The sequence below is a fragment of the Aptenodytes patagonicus genome, chromosome 7, assembly GCF_965638725.1.
Source record: "Aptenodytes patagonicus chromosome 7, bAptPat1.pri.cur, whole genome shotgun sequence".
NCBI classification, from domain to species: domain Eukaryota; kingdom Metazoa; phylum Chordata; class Aves; order Sphenisciformes; family Spheniscidae; genus Aptenodytes; species Aptenodytes patagonicus.
In genome coordinates, this window is record NC_134955.1 from 6,893,652 (window position 1) to 6,905,466 (window position 11,815).

Genomic DNA, 11,815 nt, shown 5'->3' on the forward strand with positions numbered 1-11,815 from the left:
GACTTCTGTCTGAGAAAGTATGGAGAGAATAATGTCTAGCAAGAATGTTGATGGTCAGTGAGGATAAATACAGCACAAACATACATTATTTTTTTATTGGAAGAATGAAAGATGAATCAAGATTCATCCTTCTAATTCTGGGATGGATCTGTTCATTTACCCAACTGCATGTAATACACCAGGGACTTTTTTTAACATCCCAAAAGGAAACATGAACTCAAACAAGAATCAAGGCTAAGCCTCATCTCAGTGTAGAAGAAATGAAACTGCAAAGTGCCTGCCTGGCTATTTTCACTTGCACTCTAACCCTAAGACAGACCTTTGCCTGTAGCCGAGCTGAGCAAGCACACCTACCCCAAAGGCCATATGCAACCCTGGCAGCATTTAAAATAATGGTTTACCTGCAAGGGAAGCTCTTTTCCAGACAAGAAGCCAAATAAAGCCCTGTAAACCCAGTATCCATGTATTCTGGGAGAAGACAGCAGCAACTTGACAGAAGGTATAACTTGAACCACTTGTAACTGCACAGATAAAGCTAGAAAATACTTAGAAAAACATTGTGCTGGAAAAAATATCTAAATGTTTAAAGAAGTTGGTGACCACAATGATGGCTGCAGTTTAAAAACCAGAATAAAATACAATAGAGCATATTTGGCTCTTTTCATAACAAACAGCGTGTTTCTAATCACCAGCATCCGAGTCAAGCTAAACATCCCAAACCACAACACCAAAGACAATAAAACTGTACATGCTGATGTGCCCTACCCAGCAGACTGTATTGTTGCTCTATGCCCACCTCGTCCATTTTCACACCAACTTTCTTACTTGTTACCAGCTCCTTTTGCTTGTTTGCAACTTTTATTTTAAGCACTGTATTTTTAAAATCACTCAGCAGCTCACATTTAGATGACTGCTCAGATTTCCTAAAGGATTTTGTTCCCGTTAAAGAACTCGGTGAAACAGCCAGTTATTCTGGAGTGCTTAACACCAAACAACTCCCTTTGAAATATAATTTGGGGAAATTCATTTTGAAAATTCTGTACCTCACCAGCTTTCTTAAAGAAGAGGCAGTTTAGCAATTTCATGGCATTCCCACCCTTCTTTTTTCTTCAATATATAGTTGGAGAGGAGCATGATGAATACCAGTGGCTGGCTCTACCACGCGTGTCTGTTTTTCCCATTAAGAAAAAGAGAGTAGAGCGGCTGTTAATCTCAGGAGAAGATGAAATACAAAGTTGCTGCTGTCCAATAGGCTGGCGGTCTGTCTGCCTGCAAAAGCTACTGATTCATACAGCATTTACGTGTTGCAGTATTAACAACTTTTGCTTTTAGTATGCAGTTATAAATAATGCCATGTGTAGAGCAAACACGCAGGAAATTCTGATAGATGGCTGGCAAAGAATCGTCTTGTTGGGTCTCATTAGTGAGGGCCATAAAAACAGCAACGAGTGAAAATGAGTCAGACTGAAAATGTATTAGAGCCTGCCATATTTTCAGCGTTCAATCCAATGATTTTCCACTAAAGCCAGGGAGGAGACTCTGCAGATGAGGCCTCTGGAGGTCAGTCAGAAATGATTCCTGGCTCTTCCCCAAACTCCCTGTGTGATCTTGTCTAAGCGAGTTTATTCTTCCCTACCTCAACCCTCTGTCTAGCTGGAAAATGCACCCTAAGTCTCTCTTGGCAAAACAAAAGTACTGCACTTAGGTAGGATTAATCAGCTACACAAATTCAAAATAGGGCGTGATTAGCCAGGGTTAGACCTGTTATTTTTCATAACAGGTCTTGGAGGCTGTAATGGATCACCAGCTGAGCATGAATCAACCACGTAATCTGTTATGAAAAAAGCAAACACCACACTGGGACGCAAACAGGAGCGGAGCCTACGGGTCACACCGGAGTCCTTCACTGCTGGTAGTGCCCCAGCTGAAGAACGGCATCCCGCTTTGGGTGCATTTTAGGGAAGACAAACCAGTAGGAAGACTTGGGAGGAAGACAAGAGAGGGAGACCAGAGGCCCAGAGTGGCGGAGACACAAGAAGAGCCTGAATTAATTGCTGTCATCTAGCTAAAAAGAAAAAGGAGACTGAGGAAGGGAGGACTAAAATAACAGCATTCAAGGCTGCTGCAAGACGGAGCTAGTAATCTCTTTTCCAATATCTGTGGTGGCTAGGAAAAGAAATAAAGAGATTAAACTGCAATAAGAGAAATTTATGTTAAACATAATGGAAAAAAGTTCTCTAAAAGGAAGGGTAGTAAAGCACTAGAATAAATTGCCCTGGGAAGCTGCGGAGTGTCCATCCTTGGAGGCCTTCAAGAACGAGTTAGACAAACATCTTTCAGGAATAACACGGGGATAGTTAATCTTGCCTTGGGGCAGCACGATAAACTCTGATCTTTCGAAATCCATTCAGCCTGTGGTTCTGTGATAATATCCAGGCAGATGCTGTGTGTTTGTACAGCACCTTGCCCATTGGAGTCCCTTTCTTTCTTCCTGAAAGACAAACAGTAATTAGTAACTATAACTAGTTTTATAATCATTGTATTTCAAAACACATGGTTTTATGCCACATACATATTATCCAGACTATAACTTCAATTTCAAAAAAAAGATGCGTTCACCAATTTCTCTGCTGAACTAGACTATCTGTTAGGGGCAACTGTTTATTTTTCAACGCCACGTTTACAAAAACAATTCACACAGCTTTCACTGATAGTGGGAAGAGAGATCACTACTGCTCTGCAGATATGGACTTCTTCATTTTCACATGCTCTCCTGTGGTATAAAAAAGAAAAACAAAAAATAACTATAAATCTATTTATTCTGCTTCTTAAAAACTAAAAAAAAGCAAGACCCAAAACTTCATCTTTGAATATCTTTTTGCCTTAACCTCAATGAATTTGAAAATGGTAGGACTGTAACTCTGAATTAATTTGACTGTTGTCTCATGTGAGATTTATCATTAAAAAATTAAAAGAAAAACAGTGCATTCCTAATATATATATATATATTTCAACTACTATTTAGACTCATCTACTATTTAGACTCATCTTATGTATGCAGGTGACACTGTCATCAGAATTGGTCACTTCACAAGTTACTGCCAAAAGTTTCTATCTTCTCTGTTCAGGTCTGTTAATGATGTATTTGCTCTCTTTCCAGCCTAACTTCAAGTGCATGTAGAGGCACTAACTGCAGCAAAAATGATTCAATAAAACAGAAGAGCTGTTGTGTTGCTAACAGGAAAATTCAATGGCTGTACTACTTTTCCCTCACAGATATTACTGACAGTTTCTATTTAGTTCAATGCTTCGTTATTAATTTGACACCAAAACCCCACTAGGCAATAATAAAATTTAACCAATGTTTCATTTGTTGTAGTCTCAGATACACCCTTATGCCTGGCAGCAAAGGATGTGATTCACTTCAATTCTCATCTTTTAGGATTCTGTACTGCATGTCGATGTCTACCCAATGAATTAAAAATATCAGAGCCCACCTCTGCTTCAGTGTAAATCTGCCTTAGGGGAATTGAATCCCATCAGATTTCAAAATTGACGCACCACACAGATTTTTTTAAGTAATGCCACATTTCATCCACTGTCACTGGATGAAGAACAATAAGCAAATAGTGTGCCAGCTACACAATTGTTTCCTAGGGATTAAGTTGGTCTACATGTATTTAGCTACATTCCTACCTCACGTAGAAAATGTTACAAGTTCTCCCTTTTTTTTTTCATGAATATTAATATATTTGATATTTTAAGGCTTGGCTCCTAAATACATTATTAGTTCAGCTTTCATGAAGAAAAAAAATATATTTTTCCTACCCTAAAGGATGCAAAGGAGTCCCTATAAAGCAGCATCTCACGTCATGTTAAATACAGTAGTAGCCTGAGAAATTATAAGGAAAAGGCTTGTCCACTAAGCCAATAAGGATCCATTGACAGATAGTATTGAGAAGACCAAAGTATTTAAAGCTTTTTTATACATTAAAATTCAGAAGGTAAATCAAATTAAATAGCAATTTTAGATAATGCTAAGAGGCAAGAACGTGGAAAGAACAGGTTAGAGAGTACTTAGGTAAGCTAAATACTTTCAACTCAGGCTAAGATCTACAAACACCTGAGGAAGACTGGCGAAATCTCAGAGCCCCCTGGCAATTGCTTATCTATGGAAATCTATGGAGGATTAATAACACACCAGAAAGCTTCAGAAGAGTGAAAATGGTGATTATTCTTACAAAGGAACAAAAAACACAGCAGCTGGGAATTTGCAGGCCTGACAGCATACTTCATTTATCAAAAAAATACTGGCACATACAATTAAACAATCTATTTGTAAGCACTAAAAAGAAAAGAGCTCCATGAGTGGCAGTCAGCCTGAACCTATGCTAAGGGCAAACAACGTCAAACTATTCTAATGTCCATCTATGATACAGTATCAGGTCTTGTGGGTATGCAGAAGAGAATATAGCGCATAGTTTTACTTTAGTAAAGCTTTTCATATTTTCTTTAAATCACACCAACCAACCATGTCTTAGATTAAAATGTAATAGGTCAGGTACAAAACTGGTAGGAAAAGAGATCACTTATCAATGTTTAATGTAAATGGAAGCTAGGGTTATGCCAGGGATTGCCCTGGGATTCTTACTATGACTATATGACCAGGAGCGAGTAGCCAGTAGTCAGGAGAGTGGAAGAACGAGGTTATTAATCGATGGATGACATGAAGATAAGGGGGGGCCACCAAGGAGTTGGAGGGCAGACTTGATTCCAAACAAATATGAGAAACAGTCTGTAAAGACGAGGATGCCGTTCTATAAGGACAAGTGCAGGGTGCTACAAGTACACAGGAATAATCAGCCTTGCAAATACCAGCCAGGGAACTATGGGCTGGATGGCAGTTTTGGGTAAAGGGGTGCAGTAACGTTGTCAGCCTGAGTCAGCAGGTCATCCCCTGGAAAAGGTGAGCGTCACGCTGGGAGGAACAGCCAGGGCACAGTCTGTTGGGCTCAGGCGGGAAGTGTCACTTCCAGCCTACTGAGGCAGAGCTCCATGCCTAATTTTGGGGTGCTGCATTTCAGGAAAGAAGAGGAGCTATTGGAACTGGATGAAAGTTGGATGAAAACCAGGGCGTAACTTGGACTGCTTAGCCTGTAGATGAGAGCGCAGGAGGCAGGTAGAATACTAAATAAAAGGATGTTGCAGAAAGGAAAGGAAATCTATTCTCAAGATGTGTGATGAAGGAAAGTCATGGGAATTACATTTCATCACAGAAGACTCAAGGATTAAGAAAATTAGCAAAAAAAAATTCTCACGTTTGGGATAGTAGAAGTCAAGACTATTGTTTGGAAAGACTACAGTGTGTTCATCATTACAGATGTCTAAGAATAAGCAGGAAAACATCTGTGAGGACTCTCATAAATATGGGCTTGTCTGGCCTTGCGTTGGGGAAGAAATTACAGGATCTGTCGAGGTCCCAGTTAGCCCTATGTTTCTGTGGCATTCAACGTTTAAACAAAAAAAAAAAAAAGACAAGTTCTATAAATCTCAAGTTAGGGGTGATATAATTCACTTTTTTTACACTCAGAGTTAGTCATCTTGTATAGTGCATGTCTAGGTACTACAAGGATCAAACAGGAAGAAACAAAAACCAATAGGACATTTCTCTGCGGGACAGTGACATTTTTCTGTTAGAGTGGTAAGGCACCACAAAAAGCCTACAGAAGAATAAAAACCCTGCACGTTAGTCTCCTAGCTTGCTGGCAACTATCCTAACAGCTTGCCTACCCTTTGAATATGCCCTACCTCAATTCTCCTCCAGAACTATCTTCTACGGAGACAGATCCGGCTTGCCTCGGGTCCATCGGCATGTTTCAGTGGCTGGCTGTAAGCCAGAGTGCGGCTTGCTAAGGGGCAACCTAAACCATTTCTATGAGAGGTGAGCTAAACCAGTTATCACCGGGAAGCAAGCAGAAGGTATTGGCAATCTCCTTCAGTCACCTTTTAGGACAAACACAGCTGCGAAAAGTTTGAAGGCATCTTTCCCTCCAGGTATGAATTATTCACCAACAGGGGCATAACTGGATTCCTGAGGTCTTCACACTGACAACAGTGTCCTGGCCAGGAAGCGGTCCTCCACCCAGACCACAAGCAGCAGAAGCAATGATTTCTAATTTCTTCAGCGACCTAGCTTGCGAGGGGTGGAAAAAAGAAACCCAGCAACAAAAACAAGGCAGGAAAGCAGTCCTGAAAGACAGGAGACACAAGGAGAGAACAAGACAGACAAGAACGACGACCCGAGGGCGGTAAGACAGCAAGGTAACACAAAGTGGAAAGTCAATGGGAAGACAAACAATGTGTTTTTACTAAAGCTGTTAATTCACTCTTCACATCTCCCACTCAAGTCATCCATCACAACATAAACTAAATAGAGCTCAGAGCGCAGCTGCCTGCCACTGTAAATGAACCTTGTGTATACAGAGCACTGCTCCGGCAAGCTGGCGTCCTAAGAGGAAAAAACCTCAGCTGCAAAAATAAACAAGTCAGGTACCACAATGCTCCTCCCTACATTTTTTTCCCCAAAGAATGTGTGCTACTAAGTTTTAACCCCTTCTTGCTTGTTAACTAAGCTCAGTATTTTTTCTTTGCTTAAAACACACGACCAGTATCGTCCTGAAGCACTTAAGTGGTTAGTGTGTTTTACTGAACAGTGCGAAGCTTTACTGAGCACCAAATCTGGGCTCATGTGAAATTTTTCCTCCGTATGAGGCAAGCTCCAACTCCCACTGTCCGACCTGCCGAACAAATATCCATGGATCTAAGATGCTCTTGGTCTCAGAAAAAACACGTTTTTCAGCCTCTCCTGCCATCTTCTTATGACACTTTGCAGTTATGGCTTCCTGTCTTTTGCTGCAACCCTCGCTTTAGTGATAAAGTGATCAGCAAATTTTCTGTGGTGTGGGGGGCACTGGGAGACATGGAAGAAAAGTTTGATGGGTTACACAGATGTTATGTATTGTTTGGCGATTCACAGTTTCAGGCGATCAGGTGCGGGGATCTACCAGGGGTCTCGATTTTATGCCCGTGGCTAGAACGGAGGTGCTAAGGGATGCTGCCATGTAGAGAGCAGTGGCTTGGCACTTCGGTTTTTGAATGGGACATGCTGGCACAGTGGCTTTTGCAAGTCATGTGAGAGAAAACACAGAAAAAACAAAAGTTTTGGGGTGGCAGTCTGAGCCTGCCGTTGGGCCTCCTGTGACTCAGGACAGCTTGGGTCTGTTCCTGGCTTAATGCCTGAGCAGCACTGCTCTCCAACACCGGCTGCTTTATCTGCTCATAGGAAAGGAAGTGTCTCTCTCCCTGCATACAAAGAAGGCTTCCAGTTCAACTACAGTCTCCAAGAGATACTAGAAGTAAAGACAGCATGAATTAACCCACCTTACACCACAGAAAAAAGGACTTCCTTCTCTCATAAAATCATTGAGCACCATGTAGGAACAGTATAGCTCCTAATATATGACCCCATGGCAATACCAGTGTAGAAATATGTAACTACATAGGTCTTTTTGAACTTCTGAGCTGCTGCTACAGCAAGCGAGGTTGCATTGCAGCACGTCTGGGCAGTCTGAAAAGGAAGAAGCATGACAGCTTCCCACATGCTTAACAGAACAATGAAACAGCAGACAAACTCTAAGAAAAGTATGCCAACACTGCTAGTTAGGTCATGAAGCTTGAGGAGGTGCTCTCTATAATCTTCATGAGAAAGATAGCAACCTGGGTTTCCAGGTAACAGACTACCGACTAGCAGCAAGCATAGACGTTGTTTGAGTAGACAACTACCACTCAGAACATGATGAATAAACTTTGGTTTATGACTTAAAATCATATTCAAACTAGATATTTTTTAATAAGAAAAGGTGGATCATATCTAGCTCCTATTTTGTACAAACTGGGCATGTTCTGTAAAATTCTTCTTTTATACTTTAGAATTATTTAAAAACTTTAGGGTAGCTTTTAGAGATGTTTAGACAATAGCCTGCATAAAATTTAACAAATGCTGAGTCAAAATTAATTGCAGACCTTTTATGAGAACAGACTAAATCAGTGCATAAATACCTATTTTAAACTTTGACAACATTGCAGTGAAAAGATATGGAAATTGCAACATATGATTTAAAGAAGAAACAAAATGACAGAGGAAGAGTAAAATAAGGCTTTTGTTAGCTACGAGTATGGCTCAGACTGCCCTAGCAGTAGTATTTTATGACACAAGTTAATCACATATTCCACAATGTAAATGCCATCATTAGCAGTATGGTGGGTACCACTGCAGATCTATGTAGTGAGATGCAAATGTAAATTCTGAAGAAACACGTAGATTGGCAAAAACAATACAGGCTACGTTCCCAGACAGAATATTTGTGGTGTTCCTTCTTTAGCCCAGGAAATGTTACAGAACAAGTAAATAGCAAAGTTTCTCGATTTGTATGAGGCCATAGTTACCTATTTCAGAGAGTGCTGCACAAACCATTATTTTAGAGACTTACTTCAGAAGTTTCAAGGTTGCAATACTACGGAAAGAAAAAAGGAAGATAAGAGAAGACCTGGTGAGACTGAAATGGCTAAACTTCTGGGAGCTGAATATTGTTAAAAGGATGAAATCCTGACTCCACTCAAGTCAGGGTTAATAAAACAGATCGTGTGGCGTCTAATACATCTGTAATCAGGAGATTACTTTTCTTACCTCTGAGAATCCTGGAACGGGTTGTTAACAAAGAGCACATTGGATCCAAATTAGCTTGCAAACTCCAGTAACTTTCCTGAGGCTAACCTAGCATCAGGCCTTTCTATTCCTGTTATGTCACACAGCTTGCTTTGGCTAGTCTCAGTTCCATGAGCTTAATCAGAAATAGGCTTTTCCTGCTGTGTTTTTGTTTGTTTTGCTTTTCCTGCAGGTGATTAGAGTATCTTTGTAATTGCTTGCCTTATGGATTAAAAAAAATCACCTGCAGGTGGGCTGAAGTAATCACATTCTGCTGAATGTTTATTAAAGCAATAATTGCTTTCATTTCCCAAAATACACAGTGCATATATCATCTACTGTATAAAATTCTGTTAAAATAAGAAAGAAGTACAATCATAAACCTTTACCGGCACGGAAAGCCTTGCTTGGTTTTTAGTTCAACTCCACATGGTAACTGTAGATGCAAACAACTTGTTATTGCAGGGACTTGTATCACTGAATAATTGTAAGTACTTTAAATATCCTTTGCCAGTACTTTACAAATAGATGTAGCATTTGGGATGCTCAAGAAGCTGCATTTATACAAATGTTCCGTTCATCTGATTAAATATTGGCCTTAGACAGGAACCAGTATCAAGCCACGAACTTGCCATGTTCAGAGAAAACACTCAGCATTTTCCTCAGTTAGATCTTGCTATGTTGTTCTTTCTCATACATAGACTGAAGAACTTCAGGAGTGAATGTCTCCTCCTGCGTGTTAGTGTAAACTCTTCTGATTGATGAAACCTGCTCAGGGCTCTGTAGTGCCTGCACTCCATCTCCCTCTGTCTGAGTGACCCTCACTCAGCAATAGCCTCTTTTTTTGCTGCAGCCCAATGCCCTCCCTGTCAGCGATGTTATCTGGCTTATAGAAGAATGCCAAATGCCTTGAGTGCATGTAGACCTATACTCCCACAAAATCCTACGCTGATTAGAGCGAATATGTCACGTTGTACAGTCTGTGCAATCAGGAGCTAGATGCATTACCACGGCCAGGTACTAAACAGAGTCTGCTATGTTCCCCTTGCCTGACTCTGCTCCTCATAAAGCTGGATGATGTGGTTTTGTATGTCCAGCTCCTTTGTCCAATCAGTGGTGATATAATTGCCAATGCCTATGTTTGGTTTTGACAATATAAGAGAGTCATTGTGATACCATATTGTACCACGGCTGACTGAGCTTGCTGACGTGGGAGGTATCACATAGTAAGTGAAGAAAAGCTCTTAAGAACTGCACGACTGAGCAGGAATTGGCTGAAAAGCCATGTGCATATGGACGTATGTCTTCTAATTAGGAAATTAGCCTGTTCTTGGGAATCACTTCTCAAGCTTTGCAAATACAGCAAAAGTCTTGAGCCCATAGTAGCATACCGCTGTCACCACCAAGTGAGGAACTAGGAGTGGAAAAATGACACACACCTACATCATATGTTCCTACATCTTGGAAGGCTGAGGTGGAGTGTGTCTTCCTCCTCCCATCTCCAGAACAAGAGGGAAACAAGTATTCACAGCATAGTCTTCTGGAGCTGGTACGTGTGCCCATATAGGACACCACCAGTTTTGCAAGCTCCAGCTTTACAACTCCTGCTTTTAAGCAGCCACTCTTGTTTAAGAATTTCTTCCTCAAGAAAAAAAAAAAAAAAATCATTACTTCTTTTGCTCTGTGTGATTACCGTTCTTTCATTAGCTTGCCTGTTACTAAAACTCCAATATTAAATAAACTATAATAGATATACCTTGAAACAGATTTTCCAGATCATTTAAATCACTGGAGCGCTCATGGGCCAACATGACAGGTAATGTAGAAATATCCCTCCTAGAAAATGGAGGGAGAGAGAAAGAGACATAGTTGCTGAGAGCCAAGAATTTCCACGTATCTTTTAACTAAAAAGTGCTTTAGACTCATAAGAGTTTTGAACAGATAGAAACACGCAAGCTCTTAGCTTACACAACAATATCCCCTCCAGAGAATTGCTCACACGGGGGGGGGGGGGGGTGTAAATGTAACAGGTACAAAGGTAGTTACAATTTAAGGAAGTGATGAGAAGTGATGAATACAGTGATATATAAGCTAAATGGCATATTTGGAAACCACTCAAACCAGGCATATTCATTAAATGCAACGCCACTGTCCATTAGAAATACTGAAGTCTCAATCAAGTGATTTTAAGTGGTTTAGAAACTGATAGTTGTAAATGTCTGAAACAACTGGGTTCACTGTACAGTTCTCAAAACATGGTGTGGTTATGGTCAATAAATAGCTGCAATTTGCATTACAAAACACCCAGGCTCAACTCAGGGTGAGCTGTCAAAGGGAAAGGAGAGCATTTGTGTCAACAGACAAACAATCAAGCAATCACCTTCCTTTGTCTCAGATGTTACTGTACTATTTGGAGAACCCTTGTATCCAGATATCACAAAGGAGTTGCCATATGCTTTTTGCCGCTGAGGGGTCTTTCTCTAGAGAAGGACTTATCCACCAGCCGCCAGAGAGGGCTGGGGGTTATGCTCCGGACTCCGCTTGCTGTTCCACACACTCTGGGGAGGAACCATCCCTAAACGCCTGCTTGTGGTGCAGCCAGCTCACCAGCTCATCTGGAGCTGCCATTCACAACATCCTTGATTGCAGCTGGCTTCCCAAGTGTCTCGAAAATTACTCAAAATTAAATTAAACTGTAAAGCTTGGGAAAAAAATTATGATTTGATTTGCCAAATTAGTCCTTCTAATGAGCCAATTAAGTTTCTTGCTAGCGTGAATTCTTGTAGAGCCAAGAACGGCTGTTTCCCAAAATAGGCTTAGGAAAAATTGGAACCGACCTTGGTTTTTGGAAGTGAACATGGCAGGCGAGGCATTGCCATCATTATTCTAAAAATGCAGTCCGTACATAGGCAGCTAACCAAGGCATTTTCTCCCAGATGAAATACCAATGTTTGGTTTGGAATCAATTTCACAATGTGCTTGTGAATGAAGACCATACATTGATGCCAACACATATCATGGATTCATCTCTGTGTGTTATTAGAAGAGCAG